The 23,563-nt window shown below is 42.8% G+C and overlaps 1 protein-coding gene and 1 long non-coding RNA gene across 2 annotated transcripts in view; both read left to right on the top strand.

Moving 5' to 3' along the window:
* Positions 1 to 5,329, top strand: part of LOC119658027 — a 31,335-nt gene extending 26,006 nt beyond the window's left edge. Inside the window, exon 2 of the long non-coding RNA XR_005250196.1 lies at positions 5,069 to 5,329. This is a non-coding gene — a long non-coding RNA (uncharacterized LOC119658027). The remainder of the gene's footprint in view (positions 1 to 5,068) is intronic.
* Positions 1 to 23,563, top strand: part of LOC119658025 (E3 ubiquitin-protein ligase znrf2) — a 266,182-nt gene that overhangs the window by 199,457 nt on the left and 43,162 nt on the right. The gene's annotated exons all lie outside the window — the stretch shown is intronic.

Genomic DNA, 23,563 nt, shown 5'->3' with positions numbered 1-23,563 from the left:
TTGGCAAAAGCCGCACTCCCGGCTGAGAACCGTTCAAAGCGAACTGGGGAAAAAGCCAAAAGAGGAAGACTTGCCTGAAGGAAACTTTATCGAAGTAGTTTCCAGCGCCCAAAAAAAAGGCGAAGAAGGATAAACGGAAACAACTGACTACGCCGCCAGAGATCCGTCTGTCCAAAGACAAGGAGGCTGCAAACCAAAAGCCAAGCGCAAAAAAGACGAGGAAACGAAGAAGGACTAGAACGTCGGCTCTGTTCATTAAGCCGACGGAAGGGAAGACATTTGCGGAAGTCCTTAGTGAAATCCGCTGCAGAATAAAACCCGAAGACAACAGAGCAAAGGTGGCTTCTATACAGAAAACGAGGAGTGGCGGAGTCCTCGTCGAACTGGGCAAAAAGACGACTAGTAAGAGTACGTTCTGCGAAGCGATCAAGGGGTTATTGGGGGAGAAGGCTCTTGTTTCTAGCCTAAAGCCCATGTGCTGCAACTCCAGGATCTTGATTGCCTCACAGAAAAGGTGGAAGTGGAGGGGGCGATAAAGCGTGAACGTCCCGAGGTAACCAATGCCCGGATAGGTATCACCTCTGTAAAGCCAGATATTCGCCGTGGTGGAAGTCCCCGAGCAATATGCGAGGAAACTACTTAGCAGCGGGAAAATCAAAACTGAATGGGTAGTATGGAGGGTACGAATGCGGGTAGTCCCCACCAAGGTGTTAGCGCAGTTCGCCGCGGAGGTAAATGCTGATCTAGTAATATTCCGCGAGCAATGCCGAAACATGGCATCTCGAGTTATCGGGCAGTGTCGCCATCTGGGTTCGGGACGACGTTCGACTCCGTGCTCTTGCCCAAGGCTGAGGGAATGGCGTCGCAGCTAACATCGTTGTAAATTGAGTGATGAACCTGATAACGACGGCGTGTGAGGCTTCCATACCCCGGAGGGCCCCCAGCCGCGACAAGCCTTCTATGCACTGATGATACTAATTCTTCGGAGGATTCTTTTCTCGAACGCGGCCGAGAGTTCGCAATTTTTCTTGCTAAGAACCCAAGTCCCCGAGGAATACGTAAGGACTGGCAAGATCATTGTCTTGTACAGTAAGAGCTTTGACCCTATGGTGAGACGTTTCGAGCAGAACAGTGTTTGTAAGCGTATTTGTAAGCACGGATTTCATCGTCATAGCAGTTATCGATCATCATATATCACTCAGATATTAGCTATTCGTTTCTGCGAGCTGCTCTCCCTGGTCTGTGCAGGGAGACACTCCCTGTTCCGTTGCGGTGAGTTTTTTAGAAATCGAGAAGGATCCGGAGCGGAAATCAGCTTCCTCTCTACCGATCAAGTTTTCGAGGTGCTCTTTGTTGCGTTCGAAGATTATTTTAGCTATTATTTTTGCGACAGCCGGGAGCACATAGATACCCCTCTACTTGTCACACTCAAAACGAATGTCCTTCTTCGGAATCTTAATGATCATCTTCTTCTTCCACTCTCTGGAAAAGGTCTGGAATTTCTAAGATTTCTGTACGAATGTGTGGTGAAATATTACTTCTCAGCTTTTTAGCTGCTCGTCATCGTGGAAAAAGAATCCACTGTTAACGACCCTCGCAGGACCATTGGAAGGTTTGCGACCTAATACAAATTATATCGTGATGCGACATACACTTTTGAAATTATTGCGTCCTCCGGCATCTCCCGCTTTTCTTCCTAGCGCAATATCCGCAATCCACTTCCACAATTTTGCTGTTAGCCAGAACTAATGACGCCCACGCCCTGTGCAGCATGCGAGAAAAGAGCATTTTTGATGGAAACCCAATGCTCATCGATATTCTCAGGAGCGTTACTCAGGGCATCTGTAATCGGATCAGCAAGATAGTTGTCCTACTGTCGAGCGATAACTGGATCACACAAACGATCGATGTTTAACTTGGGAGTTCATGAGTCCCCAATCGTGCGAAAACTAGCGGACGTAACACGCTAACGAAAGTAAGCGACCTTTAGATGGTGGTCTCTTTCGAGACCGATGTCAGTGTCTCTCTTGTTACGCACATCCAAAAAACAATTCATCATCATCATCATCAACGGCGCAACAACCGGTATCCGGTCTAGGCCTGCCTTAATAAGGAACAGACATCCCGGTTTTGCGTCGAGGTCCACCAATTCGATATCCCTAAAAGCTGTCTGGCGTCCTGACCTACGCCATCGCTCCATCTTAGGCAGGCTCTGCCTCGTCTTCTTTTTCTACCATAGATATTGCCCTTATAGACTTTCCGGGTGGGATCATCCTCATCCATACGGATTAAGTGACCCGCCCACCGTAACCTATTGAGCCGGATTTTATCCACAACCGGACGGTCATGGTATCGCTCATAGATTCCGTCATTGTGTAGGCTACGGAATCGTCCATCCTCATGTAGGGGGCCAAAAATTCTTCGGAGGATTCTTCTCTCGAACGCGGCCAAGAGTTCGCAATTTTTCTTGCTAAGAACCCAAGTTTCCGAGGAATACATGAGGACTGGCAAGATCATAGTCTTGTACAGTAAGAGCTTTGACCCTATGGTGAGACGTTTCGAGCGGAACAGTCTTTGCAAGCTGAAATAGGCTCTGTTGGCTGACAACAACCGTGCGCGGATTTCGTCATCGTAGCTGTTATCGGTTGTGATTTTCGACCCTAGATAGGAGAAATTGTCAACGGTCTCAAAGTTGTATTCTCCTATCCTTATTCTTCTTTGTGTTTGACCAGTGCGGTTTGATGTTGTTGGTTGATTCGTCTTCGGTGCTGACGTTGCCACCATATATTTGGTCTTGCCTCCATTGATGTGCAGCCCAAGATCTCGCGCCGCTTGCTCGATCTGGGTGAAGGTAGTTTGTACGTCTCGGGTGGTTCTTTCCATGATGTCGATATCGTCAGCATAAGCCAGTAGTTGGGTGGACTTGAAGAGGATCGTACCTCTTGCATTTACCTCAGCATCACGGATCACTTTCTCGAGGGCCAGGTTGAAGAGGACGCATGATAGCGCATCCCCTTGTCGTAGACCGTTGTTGATGTCGAATGGTCTTGAGAGTGATCCTGCTGCTTTTATCTGGCCTCGCACATTGGTCAGGGTCAGCCTAGTCAGTCTTATTAATTGCTAAGCGCGAAATGGTTAATCGGATTGTTCGTTGAAACCCAATTGACCTTATGGCAAAGCCCTGCTCCTAAACAATGTACCACCAATGACAAGGCGGTGGAAGTGGCATTAATCCACAAACCTCCCATCATTATCGTGCGGTCCGGTCGCCAAGACCGTACTTCCCGATCACAAGTTCGAGATCAACACCTTGTCACAGCTTACGTTGACATTCAGGTCATCCATTACGATCAAAATGTAACCTTTATGAAGTTCCTCTTGAACTGCCTATAATTGCTCGTAGAAAACATTCTTTTTCACTATATTTGAAGTCTCCGTTGGTGCCTTACCCTTCAGTGACAATCGGACTCCGAATTCGCGTCTGCTACCACTTAGGGGAGCAGTGCTCTCCGTTTTGCTTAGGTCCAGAATGTCTAGTTTATATCGTTGGAATTCTTAATCGTTTTGGAGAAAGCTAGTATTTTGGGGACCCTCGATACCGTTGTCGACGAGCGTACCCACATTCCAAAAACCAATCATATTCCGTTTTCGATAGTCAAAGGTCGCAGCCTCTAACAAAGGCGTTGTTGACGTTGTGGTGTCAGTAGAGTTTCGAAATTTACAAGTTGCTAGTACACAGAATTTCTTAGCCTTTTAGCCAAGCTTTACGATAAGCGGAGAAAACTTCGAATGTTTCCATAAACCCAACTGATAGGGCGTACATATTTCGTTGTTTGGACTGTCCTATGTAAACCATTCCATAATATGGATCGTCGCTTTTTTCGGGGTCTTTTTTGTGGCCTTAACCTATTGTAGCCAAGTTGTCAGTAGTCACTAGCATCCGTTGATTGAGATAACCCGGAATTTTCGTTTTTGCGACCGGAGGAGGATTGTGGAAATTAATTGCCTCGACGTCTGTGCAGCCTTTTTTGAATCCGACTGACAATAATGTATTTGCTGCACTCGGTTTTCTTTGCTGTGCCGAGGATGTGCTGTTTTTCCCTTCGGTCTCCTCTCCTCCTTGAACGATGTTGTGAATATCCTATGGATCATGAAATTATATGCCGCCACCCTGTGGTGAAAGTCGTGATCTGAGGTGTATGTTGGTTTCCGGTAGATGTCAAATTTAAAATGCCCTCGATCCCGGATTATTTTTAAATCCAGGAAAGGTATCTCCTCTTCATTTTTGATCTGCGTGGTGAACTCAATGTTTCTATGCACCTCATTAAGTTTCTCGAGAATCATTCCTATTTTTTGCCTGTTGATGATTCCTAGATCCCCCTCCTACATATCTGAGCCAATCTCGGGAATGTACAGAGTTCATTTTCCAGTTTCTCCATGAGTTTCTCGCATAGCAACGATGGAAGCAGGTTCCCTATTGCTGCCCACAAAGTTGCTTTGTAGAATGCATTACTGAATGTGAAATAGGGCACTTATGCATGTGAAAGCCAGTTTTCTGTACAGTTAGGCCTTCTTTCTTCATTCAGCTGAGTTTTTGTTAATCGTAACCCATCCTCCCACTCCTCAAACAAATATAAGATCGTTTGGAAACGACGCTTTTACTACTATTTCGTCATTTCATATTTCTGCTGTTTCTTATTACGCATTTTCCTACTTTTGGTCCTAAACTGTTTCCTCTTTCCAGAGACCACTTCCCAATTTTTTGATTTATTTCAATAGCTATAACATCAGATTAAGTTAACTGCTGTCTTGTCTATTATTTAAGAATCCAAATGTTGTTTGCGTCTGACAATGCTTTATTGACATTCTGAAACTACGTTAATGTCAGCCTGGTTCGCACCAAAGTTTCCAGTTGCATCGTAAGTCTTACGCTTTATCTAAGCGAACAAGTTGAATCTACTTTAAAGCCGTTTCTTAGTTTACATGTCCCAATCTCTTAACATATGTTTTGTTCTACACTAAACCCCATTATGCCACAATGTTAATGTATCTTGTATTTTCTTTTCAGGTAAGTGCAGAGCTAGTAACACACAACAAAATAATTGGACTCTCTGTAAGTAACAACTTTCAAGAAGCATGATCGCCCCTCACCTTATGACAACACGGATATCTAACGTTTGGGACTCCTGAGTTAACAATGAAAGTCGTATCTAAGTTAACATTCTTGAAAGGAGCGAGAGGGACAGCCAAATAAATCCAGTGAACGAGTGGACTCGAAACTACTTATGCGTTCGATAAAAAAATAAATAAACTGTTTTTGTTTATTGAACGATTTAGACGAAATCATTGGTCAACATTAATGCATAATTTGTGTCCATTAACGATTTTTGTGAACAGTTAAATTATAGGTAATAGCCTGACCCATTCAAAATCGTACGTAATCCACATTATAAACAAGGTGGCCCCATTTCCATTCGGAATGACACCCACAAACGTAATTTTAATGGCTTCATGTTTATTTTTACCATATGGAGCCAAATGGTATTTTCAGGCTATAAAAATCACATTCGTCCCTATACGTCTAAAAACCTAATAAAAACGCTCATGTAAGAGGTTGTTTTTCATGTACAGAACTCTGTCACGTTTCGCATAAGTACATCTATCGAACGTAATAAAAATCGAATCGTGACCAAATCATATTATATTGAATTTCCGCACAGAACCGTGTCACCGGAGATACTTTTTGCAGGAATGTCTGTATTTTCGTATGTATGATGGTCACTTCTGCAAATACCAAGTCCAGTCCTGAATCTTAATCCCAGTATCTGGTTTGATCCAAAATCGATATAATATTGTTTCGGTTAATCATAGAAGATTGCCTCCGGTTTCCATGCTATTTTTATTGAATTTCAGATTGTGAGTGATAACGGCAAGGACACTTTCCTTATTATTTTTCATGAGCGTGATTTCCAAAAGTGATTTTCGAAATTCAGTTCGCTACGTAGAGATAAATCGGTAATTAAAATATACGACAGGAATAAGCTCTGCAGAGAATGTCGCCATTGGCTGATGTACTTCTGGTTTTGAAACGTCGCGTGCTAGATGGATTAGAGCCAAACCTTCGGAATATTTGGAAAAACTGAGGAAAAAAAGTTGAAAGTATATGAAAGTGCCAATATTGGCTCATTTGAAAGAAGTTCCGTGTGAACCCAATGTCGATTTTAATTGCAAATCGTAATAGATACTTTGCTGCACGAAAGATAGATTCATGTCGGGCCCCAAAGGCAGGTTTTAATGTTCTGTAGCTTGTGAATTTATACTGAAAAATGTATCTGAAGTTTTTATTGACTAGTCTAGAGCCATTGCTTGTTTTAATTCGCTGCAGGCTATTATAATATTCGTGATTAGTAATAGCGACAGGTCTTGGTAATAGATGGAACAAACTTGAAATGTCAAGATTGTTTCCACTTGTCTTGCATAACAAATAGAAACGAAAAAAGTACAAAACCAACAAGATTATATAAAGTATCTCCTTCTAACTGCAGATTAGATCCACTCTAAAATGGCTCGATAATTGTCGACATCACGAACAAGGCATATCAGATTTTCACTTTCACTTCTTGGAAAAGTTCCTATCAATCTCCACAACTTCTTCTCTGTTTACTCTCCTGAGTTCCTGCGCAAGCACTCCCAATTCTTTTCACCGTTTACACTCGTTCTGGCGCCATTATAAAAATATCCACCATAAACTAGTGGATTTTTCCGATTTATTTGTCAGCACCATAAAGGATCTAACACTGTTGACCTATTTACGTGTGTTGAACAAAAATCAGATACGAGTACGTAGCTGTTCTGTACGTGCGTCATTCTTCCGCGATTGAATAACGCCAATATCCTGTACGGGACTACGGCAAGATGAGCGTTTTATAAATAAATTTGGCAAAAGCGATCAAACTGCACTCGGTAATGGGTTCATGAAAACATTTGAAATATCTCATAAATATCTTCTCAAGTGTTTTGGATGGTCTTATGTAACGTTAGTATTTCAGGAAAGATCTTCTTTATTTATGCAGCAAACCAGAATTTAGATACAGATACTAATCTGTGTTAATTATTTAGCACTCGGTAAACAAAGTCAATCGTTGTTTGCGGAAATTGATGGGAAATATGGGTTAGGGGTCGATTTTAGAATTTTTGGATAATTGGGATTCTCATGCTGAGTTATTGTTTACGGATGTTTTTGAAAAATCGAGTTTGAAGGTCACATCTGGACTTTGTATTTTGTTGACAGTTCTCAAATGCGGAGAGACTATACAAGCACTTTCAGACTGGAAGTTGGTTGTCCTTGGTGCAAGAAAAATGCGCATGCATTTACCTCCCAGCTGTTGGACTTCACTATATCGAACCCTCGTAAATTTTGAAGCCTGGCATGCCTGACAGGAGAGAGGAGACGGGGTGATTCTTCCCTGTCTCGAATTTTTCATATGATTTTCAGTTCGGAGACAGGTTTTTCCCCACAGTCTTGTGGATCGCTCCATTTTCGTAGTCTTCCTAGGACGAAAGCTATTAAATCCTTCATAAGGAAGTATCTTAGAAACCTCCTTCACCTTTGAAGATATAAAGTGACAAACTTTTGTGAGAATACTAATTTCCATTAAACCCACCAAAGCAGGGAGTTTTATAATTGGGAATACCTAGATGACTCTTACTGAAAAAATTTGGGTCAATATGTCTACATGGATCTTTCCCAAATGTAAATGTCGTACGACAATGAAACATTTTCTCGTTGAAAACTGATCCAATACTAAGAAGAAGCACTGAACTCTGGAGACACCTTGTCAAATGTCAGGAGTTTGTATAACTTTCTAACTGCGACCGTCTAGCCAGAGAGAAAGTTATCCATTCTACTACATTCGTTCAGTACCACAATGGTGCCCAGGGTGAGAACTAGCCTCAAACCGTTTTTCATATTACTTCTGGCTGGCGTTCACTCCCGCTTTCTCGTGTTAGACAGCCTTCAAGCCAGGGAATTCCTTTCACCAACGGAGAAACCGGAAGAAGGGAATTATTAGTTCAAGGAATTTTCTTCCATGCGGCTCCTCCACCGGTCAAGCTCTATTTTCTTTGCAACAAGAAGAATCTGAACATAATGCGCAACAGGGCTCCTTTTTCCAGCACTCCTCAGCATCTATCTGACAATGTTGTCTGGAAGGAGCTCCACTATGTTGAGCTCCTATCTCGGTACTGATCGCTAAGAAGCAGCAACAGCTCTTTTTACTTGCACTATCTGCCTCAACATGTAGTGAGCAGTTCCTCTCCTATGCATGTTTGCTTCCAGAATGTGGATCGTTATGCTTGACTTTTGACTTTTTACAACCCTTCTTTGAAGACCGGGCGGAGCCCTGCAGACTGCAGTCCTTGCAAAGAACACAGAATTTTTCCGACTCGCAAGTTTTCGCTTTTTACCCGGATTCGCCACTCTTGTAACACAAAGTGCTTTTGTTTATTTAGAAACCCCTGCTATCTCCCCGTAGGCTCAACAGTTAAAACAGCTCTTCATCTTGCAAATGATCCGCCCGGTGTTTATTTTTTAGAAATCTTCTCCGAGGTGACTAGTGATAAAAAATAAAGTATAGTATATTACAGCAGCTTGCTGAATTACTGGTAATACACCACACCCTTCCAGACCCAAGGGGGGGGGGGGGGGGGGATTCTCCTTGGGCTCGAACTTTTATCGGGGGCCCGCAATACAAATTTCAATGAGAAAAGGGGCAATATGGGGCCCGGTATAATTTTTAACCCAGACTCATACAATTTTCACCCCGGATCCGATTTTTTCGCATAATGCGGTCGTACCTTTACAGATTCTCCTTGAGTTTGGCACAAGTCTTCTTCAAGTAACGCCTCCAATTCTTCAGCTTGGGACCCTTTCAGTTGCCCACGACGTTCTTTATCTTTCACGTCAAAATCCAGTACTAAACCGTGGAAACCAATCTTGACATGTTCCAGCCGATGAAGCACTTTCCCCATAAGATCCAAAAAGTCGACGATGGCTTTTGGTTGCATTTTTGTTGATGTTAAAAATGTGTAGTAACACTTCCCACGAATGTTACTTCGATGATAGTTTAATATACATGTGACAGATGTCACTGTCAAAAGTACGCGTCTTTGAAATTTTACACCTAATTTATCGGTCTGTTCGTCCATCAGACGCACTTTGGTTGAGAACGGTTGTAGTTATTAAATTCTCTTGAAAGCACGGGAACCGCGAATCCCTGCGCAATCATTGAATGATGTCATGCTATGTTTTCATTCTAGTCTACGAGAGAAGGGGCGTAGTTGATTTGAAACGAAATTTGCTGCTGGTGCTGCATCTAACGATGTGTTATGAACCAAGGCCCTCCATTTAGAAAAACGTTTTGAGAAGCTACAGTCGTAACACCTCACTATCTCCCAGTAACAGATATTCGATTGCGACGCATTTTCCCCTTTTTTTTTCCAAACCTCATAAAAGGGCACTATAACAATGGATCAGTTTCCTTCTCTTGGGCTCACGCTATCTCCTCTGGTGCTCAACCTTTTTCGCTTCAAGAATTCCAGGAGGTTCTAGACAAATATCCACAAACAGCCACGGATGGCATTATCTACACATATGTCTAGTGGCTGAACCAATCGATACGAGAAGTTCTTCTGGCTGCGTTAAATGACGATGACTATCTTAGAATGCACTACATGACTGTCGTGCAGTCAAACTAATCCCAATCCCCAAAAAAGGTAATTCTCAAAATAATCTCAACAACTTTAGGCCGATCTCCGTCCTCAACATTTTTAAGTTTTCAAGTTAGCAAATGCCATGGTCAAATCCAGGCTTTTTCCAGCTATGCAGAGTCTCTGCCTGTTCCCAGAGAACTGTTTTGCATATAGGACACACACGTCCAGCTCCTCATGTCTCAATAACTTGCTGCTTCACATTGCCATTGAAAAGAGCCACAAAAACATGTTCTTGGTCTATCCCTGGACATCAGCAAAGCCTACGAACGGGTGGACCTGTCGCTTTTCATAGGAATTAAAGTTGACATGCATCTTCCCCCTGACATCATCTTATGGATATGGAACATCATATGCAACAGGGAGTTAACCATGCAGAGCCATCATCTCCTGATAAACAACAGCATTTCCCAACGGTGTGTCCTTAGCCTAGTAATCTTCAACGTTTGTACAGCCTCTCTTCACAAGAAATGCTCCAGAAAAGTGGAAATTTTCCAATATGCTGATGACTTTCTAATTATAGCCTCAGGGGCTTACCGGGAGGATGCACATCCTTCCCCTACAGGCAGATCTCTTCATAAATGAGTGTAACTTCCTAAAACTTCACGTCAACCTGGAGAAGTCATGCTATCTTAAGCATAAAACGTCAATCACCTTCCTTTGCCTTTCTCACTCTCAAAGAGCCCATTAAATACATCTCAGATAAGGCCATAAAGGCGACCAGGGTCATAAATTTTGCTACCCGGGCCAGCTGGGGACTTCACCCTAGAGAAGCTCTTAAGCTATTTAGAGGGATTGTTAGACCAATCCTTGAGAACGCCTACTCTTCAGTTTTCACTCCCAAATACCTTGAGAAGAAAATCGAATCTCTTACGACGGCTTCCCTGAGGTGTTGTCTTCACCTCATGAGGTCTTCTCCAATTGAACCGCCTCCCGCTTACAGAAAATCTTTCATCTTCTTCTATCAGTCAAAGAGATTCTCAATGCCAAAATGTTCAATGTACAACAACTCTGTTCTATACTCAGGACAACTAAAACCTCTGTTCTCTCGGTTGAGCTACTAGCCATTATCCAAGCAATCAAGCTATCAGGTACGACTAAGCTAAGGAAAATCCTTCAAGCCATTAAAGCCCTCATTAACAAAACCCAAGTCAATTATCTGGCAGCTCGAGCCCAAGATGAAATGAGGAAAACTCGTCTAAAAGAGTACTCACACTATAGGTTCCTGGGCATAGCGGAAATTCTTACAACGAAATGGTGGATGATGATGCCAAATGAGCAAAAGCAACCGGCACCCTGACAACTTCCCCTCCTTATGCTTTTTCTGACGTTTGGTAACTGACACGTAACACCACTCGTTCTGAATAGAACGATGCTTTCAAACTCACTTCCTTAGATAAAGCTAAGTTTTTCTCTTCCCTAACATTTCCATCAAGTTCTGGTTCCAGGGCATGCCACTCAGCACGGGCGACGTGGAGACCGTGAACAGAATAGTCTCAAACTTTTCCTTTTGTAAAGCCCTGCTGGCCAAGATCGGCGTGGCTCCCTCGCCAGTCTGTGATAGCTGAGGTGTGGATGAGACCAATGATCACATTAACCTTCAATGCAAAAAGTTCTCTCGGCATAAGACCCACCTAGCTTGGATTAAGCGTTACAACTCGTCATTTGATCTCCTCACGGCGGATGATAGATCGCTCTGGATGGACCTGACTAGTTTTATAAAAAAAGCTGGAATTAGACTCTAGCTTCGTTCTTCCCTCTCCTGCCCATGGTTTTCCTCCTCCCTTCATCTTCTATATCTAATCTAATCCCTCCGTTTTTCTTTTTTGCTTTTCTGCTTACACTAACTTGATGTGCTACCTCAATTTTTTTACTAAAATAACCACACACCAGAGTCGCAAATCTTGTGCCTTTGTTGTATCTTTCTTTCTTTTGATTTTTCCTTTATTTACGGCTATGAAATAAGGAGATCCAAAAAATTTCGCCCAAGGGTCGGAAAATTTGTCATCACCTCCCTCAACTTTTTTGGCACCCAACCAGAGCCAACAGGAAAGCATCACAAAGACACCGACCGCAGAATTTGCTCGGAGTTATCCTCATCCCGGATTAAGGAATAATATTCAACGGGTAAACTAATGGTAAAGCTCATCTAAATAGGAATTCAGACGGGCTTCGCCAAGGGAAATGTTTTGGCAGACATATAAAGATCTGGTCATCTGCATATTGTTCGGATTTGGATGAGTGTGAAGTTACCCCGATGATCCACCTGATTAAAAAGGGGATGGATGGATTGGGTGCGATAGAAAAGTAGGATTCATTTGAATCGAGACCTTAATTTCGTAAACATGGTCGCAGATATGCAGGGTCAAAGATATGCTTAGAGAAAGTGGAGTGAACCCACCCCTCCTGAAGAGCTTCGCCGATACTTCACTGACTAAATTATACTTACCTATCTTCCCACCTTGGCCCTTACAGGGGTTAGTTTGTGGTTTACGGGATGGCTGATTCAAAACCAAATTTGCTGCTGATACACAAGATTTTAGTATAGGTTCAGTTAAAATGAAAGCTGCAGCCTAACGTCTGTCTTTCGGTAACAGACATCTGATTGGAACGTAGTTTCACGCACGGTTCGGAATGATTGTTATTGTTTTACACAATATCGCGACTATCATCGGCCAGGAGAAAAGTACCTCAAAGAAACCCACAGCATCTCAAAGAACCTTCCTTCCTTGTTCTGGTTTTTTGATTGCAAGAACCAGACGCATAAACTTTGGTACTTGAAATTGAAAGGAATACGAATAGCGAGAGCTCTAATTATTCCCGGAACTGGCCAGCAAAGGCTGATCCCTAGACATTGCCTGTCAAGTGTACAAGTATTTTCCTTATTTTTTTTTTTTTTGCGGAGGGGGGTTTGGAGTTCATCTTACAAGCACCTTATTACACTCCTTTGTTTATCGTAAAAGGGAGCAGTTCAATTCCCCATCTTCCCCCGTCAAATGGACTATATGATGATACTATAATCTTTCCATTCCCGTCATCACACGACCCATTAATAGTAGGTCAAAGAAGTTCCCTATATCCAATAGAATTTAAATTTAGCCTACTCAAGACTTGAATAAATATTTTCCAACCACAGAATACTTTCCCATCCAAAGCGGCGCACCTTCTTTCTTTTCTGTTTACGTTGAATTCGTCTACGACCAGGACCTCATTATCGTATCCCTAAATTAATCTCTTTGATTGATGACCATAAAGGAGCACGCTATTGCCTTTCATTGATCACAATGAAATCAACTCAAACTTTCTTTGTCTGCACTTTTTTTTGTCAGGCAGACGCCCCTCTAATATAGCGAAGTTAGACGCAGAAAAAAGGCGGTAATAAACTGCTGCTGCCATTAAAAACTATAGTGTCCTGATTATCTGGAGAATCAAGGAATATCCGTGCAAAAGTTCTCTTTGTTAATAAGGTCGTTACAGTGTACGACGTTTGGGTAAATTGGCTTGGGGAACGATTTTGCTTTGTTCGTTAGAAGGAATGTTTCCATGAGGCTTTCATGCAGAAAAGTCCTTGTAAATAGCAAAGTTCAATGTAATTTTTGTGCATAGTCCTTATTGGAAGGTCTCTTGTTACGCCTCATTTCATCACTGGGGAAACGATACACAGGCTCCATGTAGCACTCGAGATAACAAAACAGTAATTACCGATCAACAAGGGACCGATTCTCAGTTCACCCCACCACGGAGCAATTAGGAGCAATCATTGTTATTTGAAAATCGTTCAATCATATCTCGAAAATTTACTTAGAAAATTTTGTTAATTCATCTCTGATATTATTCGAAATGCCACGGATTAATATTATTCCAATGGAAATCCATGAAATTGTGATTAACTTCCAACAGCTTTTCGTCAGTATTCCCACAAAGAGATGGTCTTAGAAAGTTCGCCTACAGTTTTTATCTGAAGAGCCAGAGCTGAAAGATTGTAACATCTTCCCGGGAATTTAAGAAAAACATCCATCGAAATTCGAGATGGATACCTTGAATAATTTCAAGGAGCATAAATATCTCCCAAGGCCAATCTGGGTTTGGGTTAAATGAAGGATATTTACGCCTCCACTAAGCGACGGAGACGAAAATGTCTGCGAAGATAAAAGACATTTTGTATTTTCCTTGGTCCCAAATACATTCATAATTGATATCTGTCCTTCTTAGGTTCATGCAAATAACTTGCTGCTTTTTCTTGATTGAAATTTTGAGATTTCACCTTTATAAAAAAAGGGATGATCCTTGAATTCCATTTTCTTAGTAGGACCAAGAGAAGTTCACAACATGGCGTCCAGTGTACATCTATCACTGCATCACGAAAATCGTATCAAGTCAATATTGGACAGTTTCAGCCTTGACCTTACCAGGATAATGGATGAAGCCATTAGTGTGTTGCTACTTCGTCTGAAGGCTGATAGTACACGCGTTGGTCGGATGATTGACTATTGTCCGATATGATAAACGCATATTTTACCAAACCCCCAGCGATGATAGCTCCGGATAACATCGAAAGGAAAATCCTTACTCGAAGGCAAATAAGATTCTCATCGATTATTATTACTATGGGTTCCTTGACAAGTCATAGCACAAGACGGATGCCAGAAAATGGCACAGCTGCTCTTTATCGATAATTAAGCTTGTTGCTTTCCATATGATTCTCGATGATAAGGAGCGGGGGTTCTTTGTGTCTAATATGCGAGAAACAAAGAGATAAGATAGCAAGCGATACGTAATATACATTTCGGTGAGATACAAGCTTTGAATAGAGGTTTTTCAGATTGTCAAGATTGTCAGGAGGAATGGGTCGATAATGAAATGACAATCCAAATTCATGCAACGCAAAACAATGGCATAGATTATGCATTGACAAGCAATAAATCTTCCTGGTTTGATGTTTTGATGGCAACTTATTACCTTCTGAAAGGAGAGGAACTCGATGAAATTCGTATATTGACTAGTTATTGGCCGCTATTATGCTGGCAACAAACGTGACATTGCGAAAGCAATTTTCTTCGTGATTCCGTTTGAAATCCGACGAATGTGACATTACTTAGTTGTCCCCAGAACTGCTGGAAAACAGCTCTAAATTCGGATATGTGTGTTTGAGGTGAGGGAGAGGGAAAGCCTCTGAGCACTCAAACCTTCGTGGTCCATTGTACTCGATTCCCCCGTCTAACGGAATATCTCGGATACGTTTATGTATCGCAGGATTTCCGTTAGTGGATCTGATGCTACCCGCTGCAGTTGAAGCACATCAGCAAGTCTTCCTGCTTTACGACAGGATAAACTTTGAAGTATGTTTGTTTGGTTCTGGGTTTGGCCTATCTAGCAACATTAAGGCTTCGCCATCTGTCATTATGGGAAGCTTGTTCCCAGTTTTTGATGGCAGCATCAGCCAATGCTATCGACACCCCAATTGCTAGTTCCTTTCCGGGCATGGGGAAAGTTGAAGCCTCTTTTGCTAAGGCATCCGAGACTTCATTTCCCTCTACACCACAATGACCAGGTACCCAGAATAAATCCACCGTATTGAATCTAGAAACGAATTCAATCGGTTTCTACATTTTTGAACGATTTTTGAAGTGATCAAAGTACTATTCAATGCCCTCAATGCAGCTTGACTATCGCTACAGATTGGGATGCGCCTGCCCCTCAATCGCTCATCAATCATCCAGGTTGCCGCCCTTAGGATCGCATATACTTCAGCCTGAAAGACCGTTGGGTATTGTCCCAAAGGAAAAGCCCACTTCCCGTTTTTATTCGAGAGGTAGACTCCTGCTCCAGGCATCGGTGTTGAAAACGTCAGTATATCCTGACACGCATTCTTCTGGTTCGTCCCAGTTTTCTCTCCGTTTCAAGATAACATCATATTTTCTACTAAATGGATGAATGGGGATCTGAGAATCGAAAAACATTGCGAGAACTGGATTCAGTTCTCCCAATGACTCTTCTAATGCTCTGTTCCTTCTTGTCTAGAATAACTCCCAGATATTTCACATTTTCGGACAGTTAAACGTTTGTACCCCTCATCTCTGGAAGGCAAAGACCATCCACTTTCCTCCTTTTTGTAAATAATCCCATTATGGTTTTATTTGGATTTACTGAAAGCCCATGTCTGAGACACCAACCATCAATCAAATGAACGACGCGTTGTGTATTTCTACACACCATTCCGGGATCCCGACCAACAGCCAGCACAGCCACGTCATCCACATAAATTTGAACGTGTATTGGCAGATTTTGCAGTTCGCATAGTAATGAGTCGATCAGCATATTCCACAGAAGTGGCGATAGCTCACCTCCTTGAGGACAGCGTTTCGTCGCTTCCATGGTTAGGTAGCAATCAACACCCACTTCAGCACATGGCATAGCGTAGATCTACTTTATTAGAATTTCGTCAACCCTTTGCTCTCTGGCGCTATCACAGAGTTTTTGGAAGGGTGCACAGTCAAAAGCCCCTTCAATGTCCACGAATACCCCCATCGGTTACTCACGATGTGACACTCAACCAGTCTCTCCAGACATTTCAGCGAAAATGATGTTAGACTGATTTGCCTGAAGTTGTTTTGATTTGAATACTCATTTTTTCCAGGCTTTCGTATGAAGACTACCTTCACCTTCTGCCAAGAGGAAGGCACGTAGCCCAAAGCAAGACATCCTCGAAAAATATTTCTTAGAAATTGCTCTAAGTGCTCTATACCCTCCTTTAGTATCGCTGGATAGATGCCATCCAAGCTAGGTGCTTTGAAGTGTTGAAATGATAGTATAGCAACTCTCGCCTTTTCGTTGGTAACAACCGCTCTCGCAGGGTCCCAATTTCCCTTGTAAGACCTTCGTGTTGAAAGGTTTGCAGAAACCGCCAATTCACTTCTTCCCACTTCTAAGACCTGTTCTCCTGGGTGGTGTACTTCCAAGAGAGTCTGTATAGACTCAACTTTGGAGTTCATGAAAGTACCATCCGGTTTTCTAAGAAAGACCAACTTGAGCGGCTCATCCTTACTGAGGGCTATGCACAACCTGGAAGTCTCCCTTTGACCTTCCAGTTCCTCACGGTATGTTCTAAAAGAGTCTCGTTTCGAATGTTTTACGAGGCTGTTATATTCACGCTGTGAGTTCCGGAAGCTTAGCCAGTCTTCCTCTTTATTGCTTTCGCATGCACGATTAAGAAGTCGTCTGGTTGATTTCCTGAGTCTCTGCAGTTCTTGGTTCCACTATGGAACAGTTTTACCACGTTGGCCTCGGGAAATAGGACAAGCCTCTTCAAAGCACTCTATAAGTGTGCGGTTCATAGTTTTTAATTGATCTTATATCGCCGAAGGAGGCCTTAGTCGCCTAGGGAGCTCAACTTTGTCGCCAAGAAGTTCAACGAACTTCATCCAATCCGCTTTTCTAGGATTCCGTCTTTGTATTACAGGCGTCAATAGTTAGACTAAATTTTAACTAACTAATCAACTCTAACAACTAAATTCGGGTACTTCACTATGACTACAATCCGACCGATGGTTAGGGAGTGAGCATCAGCTCCTTAACCTCGTTAGGGTCAAATCTCCATTGTCTTAGATGTTTATATTCTTCTTATATCTTTGTGCTTGCTTCACTACTGTAAGTTTATCAGCAGGTGAAATGCATGTACGCACAAACTGCGTCTACTTCACTAACCCGGAAGCTTTTGACACATTACCTTACGTCAGGCCTATTCAGTGGCTACCCTGGTCTCTCTTGTCGATCTCCCTTGTTTTCGCCTTAAGAATGCCTTGAGTGTAAGAAGTGCTACTTTGTTGCATGCGTCCTAACAAGGTGTACACATTGCACCCTTCTATCGACGGACGATGGCGCTCCTACTTTCTCCGAAAGAAAAAGTTAGCATCCACCACATCCTTGCAGTAAATGCAATCGGACAACTGTGATTATCCGATTGTGTGCAGATAAAACTCAAAATCCTCGTGTCCGCTGAGCAGCTTCTTTAAGTAATAGTCAACCTCATCATGCTTTCAATTGAACCGCGACCTCAAGTCTTTAATGAAATATCTATCTATCATCTACCCTTGAACCTCGTTCCCAAGATTGCTGACATGCGCTAAAAATGTGGGCTCTGTCTTCACAAGCGGCGGTTTTCTTATTTCCCTCGCCTTTTCTGAGGTATATAAATCTCGACTCAGCAGTATGGAAGACGATTTAGACCAACTCTAACTATCATCATTACTGCTGGCTGCAAGCCGGTAAGATAGGCGTAGGCAACTCGCAAAGCCCCTCGCTGTTGTACATATGCTAGCCGTTTATGATACATTTCCTTACTGAGGGAGTCACCCCATACTTGGAACTGATCCGCGAACGACGCCTATTGGAAAAGGGACATCCGACATTGAACATCAGTCTTGTCTGCAGTGCTGTGAATTTTTTCGAAGCAGCTCATTATCCTGTCTATCATGATGGCGAGGTTTTTCATCGTCAATGCATTGGCATAATGATAATGAAACTAAACCAGAGTCTGCTGAACAGAAAAAAATCTGGGAAAAAGGAAGAGTGATTACAAAGCGACTGTGTAGACCTCCTATACTTCACAAAGGAATGAAGAGGAGCCATATTATGATTCATGGGGCATGGTTTTGAATCAAAGCCCTCTTCGCTGACGGAGAAGTGCGTCTGAACGACCAGCTCCAAGGTTTCTCCAGAAGATTCCGTCTTGGGACCTTCCAACGTTTTAGGAAAGGTTGAGCTTCTATGTTCCTTGTCCAGAATCTTATTGAGTTCCATAGATTCGCTGCGGGGTCTTTCGTTAGTGAGCTAGCCTGGAACCGTTTGTCACATTACTTCGGGCTAGTTCTCGAACTTTCCCGCCTTGCGGGTAGAACAGGACACACTGCCTTGAACTCATCAGGAGGCGTCGCCTAGTATAGGTAGGACCGCCAATATTTGCCATTGGCCTACTTAACGCTGAACCTCCAGCTGCAGCGTTGTTCGCTGCTGCTTTGATCTGTTCCAAAAAGCTCATCTTTGAGTCAAGAGTCAGCCCGAGGTACTTTACCGCTGGTTTTGATTCGATTATTGACTCGCCGAACGATATGGAACGCAGGGGTCTTCTTAGTCAGGATGACTACTTCGCTTTTTTCCAGTGCAAGGTTGAAACCATGAGTAATCATCCATCCGCTTACCCTTGACATCAATATACCGTGTCTGCTTTTCGTTCAACAGTGCGTCCAGCAACAAGCGCCGCGATATCATCTGCATAACCGACCAGGCGCGACTCTTCTGGCATGTCAAGTTTTAGTAGACTATCATGGGAAGCGTTCCAGAGATCCGGTCCTAGGATGAATCCCTGTACTACCCCCGACGTGACCTCAATCCTCCTTTGACCCTCTAATGTTTCATAGAGCAGGGAACGGTTCCTCAGATAGTCCCTCAATATCCCTAAGAGTTTGTTTGTTGAGTTCTCACGGGTCCCCATTCACCTCGTCGACCAAATCCTGCCAGCAGCGAGCTTTACTCTTGTTTATTGCGCTGCGGAGTATCCTTTCAGCTGATTTATACTCCGTCATTATGATACGGAGGTATGTACCCGGTCAAACCCCTGTCGCTTAGACATTGTACTAAGCGGCGGAGCCTGTGACACTCCTGCCGGAGCTCTGCGATTTCCACTGTCCACCAATACATAGAAGGTTTGCCACGTCTCGATGCCCTCCTGAGCATGAAGGCTCCGCAGGCCGTCGTTATCAGGTTCATAACTAAATTTACGACAATGTCGGCTACAGCGTCACCGCCCCCAAGAGTACGGCTATGTACCTTCCTAGATGAAGTACCTGAGGAGCTTTGGGCAATCCCTACGAACTACGCCACACACAAGCGGAACTTCACAAGCAATTTTGATGTAGTCTTTCCAACCAGGTTATGATACAGTATTCTTCGCCGACGGATCAAAAATTGTGTATCCGAATTGTATGATCTCCTAGGATTTTCCAGTGAATTCAAGCGCAAGTATTGACGATACTGGAAGTCTGTCCATGGTTTGGACATGATTTTAACTTCAGTCGTAACGTAGTCATTCTGTCCGACAGTCAAACGGCTATTTAGGCCTTTGTACGCAACGACGACATTCTCTAGGATGGTGGAGTAGTGCAAAAATGTGCTGAGCAGTCTGGGCGGTACGCTCAGGGTCATAGGAACATAGAGGAGAATGACGGATTGACCAGGCGGGGCTCTACTCTTGGCAGCCCTTCAATGGGCACAATTTGTGCCCCATTAGCGACTGTTAAGGATGGAATCTACATGCACTATTTAGGATCTTAGATGGCGAAGGCTAACCGACTGTGCCAAGTCAAGCAGCACCGCCTATAAATGTATACAATATTAGGAAGCTACGGAGAAGAGAAGGCACTTTCTTTTCGATTGCTAACCTCGGTTTAAACCAGGCTACGGACACTGGGTAAGTTGTTCTTTGAGCACCTCAGAGAGATTTCTAGCTGCAGGGTGGGTAAGCTACTTTCCTTCGTTTTAAGGTCTAGCTCTGATGATCTGACCCAGCTGGGCTCTTTCCTCTTGGTCTTATCATAACAGTTATGGTCTTAAGGGTTTGTGCTTCGCTGTTACAAAGGAATACCAAGATTGTTTTTCTGGCCTTGACATCACTACCCATAGTGCGCTTTGTTATATGCAACGAAATCAAGTCCTTGAATGGCCATCATATTTCCATTTCCACGAAATTTGAACACTCTTCTCAGCTTTCATATACACAACTAGAAATTATCCAATATTTCGTGACACCAGCACTATTAAAAAGAGTTATTATTTTTTTCGGCTCACATTCTGTTTGAATTCCCACATTTTGTAAAATGTGAGAACTAAATCGAAGAAACGAAAGGTTATCAACTGGGCAATCAAACGTTTAACTCCACCAAAGGTGGTAATAGTCACGGTAAATTGGTATCAACTAACTTATATATATTCCATAAAATCGATTGAGCAGTTAAGATTATAGCTCGCCAATTGTTCCTCTTTTCGTACTTGGGGCTGTACTCCTCCTTTCAAGAAATCATAAGCTACCCTTAAGAAATTATAAGCACGTAATTATGTTCTCTCCTGGCTTAAGATTAATACTTTCCTTCCCACCTTTCTATGTATTACGTAACCATAGGCTCGGCGATTTCCGAGAAGAGCAAAGGTCACATATGGACGAAAAGAGGGAGAAGAAAGGACACTGAATCGACTTTAGTAGGATTTACTTCTCTAAAAGGCCCCAGAAAGAACCAAAGCAAATGCTTGGAAGAATAAGTCTCGTGGGAGTAATCCTATCGTCCTGAAAACGAAACTTATTAGCAAAAATTAAATAGGTTAGTAATCAGAAGGATTTTCGCCCACCATAGCCCACTTCGTACTGTAGTCGACAGATAGCTGTTTGCAGGAGCCTATTCTTTTCAAATGCGATAGGCACAAAGCACTACAGATTCATGGGGACCGGCAAGTCGTCGAGAGCACCTTAACATTCAGGAATCAATAATTGATCATCAATCGCCAATCCACTCACTTCTCATCATCTATTCACAGTTACAATGCGATAATGGAAAAAAAACCTATTCAACTAGAAAAATATCCATACCTAATGGAGAGGGTGGAATAAAAGCTTGCTCGTGGCTAGGGTGGTGTTGTTTCTTTCTTCGAGTGAATAATAAGCAAGCAACTTCCTCTAATTGACCGTCCTCGTGTTCAATACTTCATATACCATTCGCTTGACCAAGCAGGCATTCTCTCCTTTGTGCTTCCATTCTATTCTATGGCCAACATATTATAGTCTACCAAGGGACGGCAAGAGCTGGATTCAGGCCGATTCCACATCATAATCGCGGTCGAACTGTTACACAAGTTGGTCGGTTGCTTTCAGGTTCCGAGGCGAAATGAGTCCTTTTCCGTTTTAGTCTCACTGTGCTTCCCTTGGCACCTTATTCGCTACAAGTTGATTATGTTTGAACTGAAGAAGCCGAATCTGAAGGACGGCCAGTGACCTGGTTTCAACTAGTTTTTGCAGATTAGCATGACTAGCAGCGGATGCATGTGCAAATGTTCCTATGCAGCCAGTGAGAAAGTGACGAGCCCAATCCTTCGCCCTTGTGCTGGGGAGGAGTTAATACCTGACCTGACTGAATCTAATTGAACGTGAGCTACTTGTATGCAATTCATTCATTATTGTGAAGTGAAGTGTTAAATATCACTTTGTGAAAACAGTGTGAAGTGTGAAGAATAAAGTCGCAATTAAGTGAGGTAATAATGTCTTTGTGGGTTAATCCTGACGAATTGAAATTGTATTGGAATTTCTGCTGTTTGGAGATAAACTAAGCCCGCAATAAATCGCTTTATAGTTATGACCTTGCAAAACCACCAAATGAATAATGTACGCAACTCAATGGTTGCTTATCAAGTTATTTTTCATTGCGTGAGGCATTATCTGTTGGGATTTGCATTGTTAATGAAGAATGTTCCGTCTCTTGATAGAGACGAAATTTTATACTCGCCATAAACTATTCGGATTTTACTTAAATAAACTAAAAATGGTTTTTGTGGGTTAATCTATCTCATATTTGCTTTTCTTTGTTTATTAGTTTATTTTCTTTGGTGTGCTTGCATCAGATTACATTTGAAGGGGGTTTAGTGAGTTTAAGACAGTCAGCATGAGTCTTGATAGCTGTGATCTCCTTAAAATAAAAGGAAATAAACTGTTTATTATTCCGGGATTGGTTTATTAGTATGATATTTAGATAGCCTGAATTACATGAAAACCTTAAATACAAATTTAGGATTTAACAAAGATGTGTCGCCCCAGTACATCCGAGACACACCCTGCGCTTGAATTTCAAGCGGAGCTCTCTCGTTAAAACTCCAAAACGGCGCATAAATCTACTAAGTTCTAACATTGATGGTCTGAACTCAGCTTTAGCTTCTTTCAACTGGGATCATATATTAAGCAACGTGTGATCAAGTTCTAAGTACCTTTTTCAATATCCTGTCTCATCTCCTCTCCTGTTATGTCCCTTCTTCCCCCGCTTGCCTACGTTTGTATCCAACTTGGTTCACAACAGAGATTCTTAATAACATTCGCCTGAAATATGCACTGCGGAAGAAGTTTCGGGCTTCTAAGAATGACGCCGGCCTTGCTCACTTTAAGGCCATGCGCTCTACTGTGAAGTCAATGTGCATAAAAGATACTTATTGAGCGTCGAAGGCGCCCTTGTCCGCGGTAACTTGAAACCCTTTTGTTCTGACACTCGCTATTCTCGTAATCCCATTCAATCTCTCCCTCTTCTATCAGGTTTGCTGACTCCACTGCTAACTCCTCACAACAATCCTGCGACCTTCTCTGCGTCGACTTGTTTTCCGTGTTTTCTCCCTCCACCATTCCACCATCTACGCCTCTTCTAACTGCAGACTGCTCCGAATCTCTGGCCATTCCTCTCCTTACGCGTTCCTTGGCAACTCTTGACCCCAATGTCGGACCTGGCCCCGATTTTCTAACCTCTTCCTTCTTAACTGTGGAAAACACATTTCCCTCTCCCTGTGTATAATCTACAACAAAAATCTAGAAGAATGCTACTTTTCCCATCTCTGGAAAGAGGCCCCTATCATCCCTGTCCTGAAGAGCGGAGATCCGTCTCTTGCCGGTGAACTACCGCGTCATCTCTCTTCTCTCCTCTTGCTCCAAAATCCTGGAAAGATTCGTCAATGACTGGTTGACTGTGCATTTCAGTCACCTCATTGTCAAAGAGCA

The sequence above is a fragment of the Hermetia illucens genome, chromosome 5, assembly GCF_905115235.1.
Source record: "Hermetia illucens chromosome 5, iHerIll2.2.curated.20191125, whole genome shotgun sequence".
In the NCBI taxonomy this organism is placed as follows: Eukaryota; Metazoa; Arthropoda; class Insecta; order Diptera; family Stratiomyidae; genus Hermetia; species Hermetia illucens.
The sequence above is the reverse complement of the archived record's forward strand: the minus strand, read 5'-3'. Positions and strand labels throughout refer to the sequence as shown.